Consider the following 327-nt stretch of genomic DNA (forward strand, 5'->3'; position numbering starts at 1 on the left):
GAAGAATTCTTCTTATTGCATAATAAAATAAAGAAACCTTAGAATTCCGTTTGCATAAGATACGCTACACCATACTATCGAAATCAAAAATAGGGTATGAGACAATTAATAACTTTGAAAACACGAAATAGTTGATAACATAAGTTGTTGTTCAGAAATAGGAAAGTGGAATGAAATCCAGTCTTAGTCAAATATTTCATATCTCTTCGTGTCCAAGCAGAAGGAAAAGGATACAATTTGAGCTGAGCGGAAAATCCATATCTCTCTTATCCATTTAAAGCATATGGATTTAGAGTAGAGCATATGGATCAATCTATTTATAATTAT

The sequence above is a fragment of the Triticum urartu genome, unplaced genomic scaffold (assembly GCF_056163025.1).
Source record: "Triticum urartu cultivar PI428250 unplaced genomic scaffold, HENAU_Tu73 scaffold1, whole genome shotgun sequence".
Classification (NCBI taxonomy): domain Eukaryota; kingdom Viridiplantae; phylum Streptophyta; class Magnoliopsida; order Poales; family Poaceae; genus Triticum; species Triticum urartu.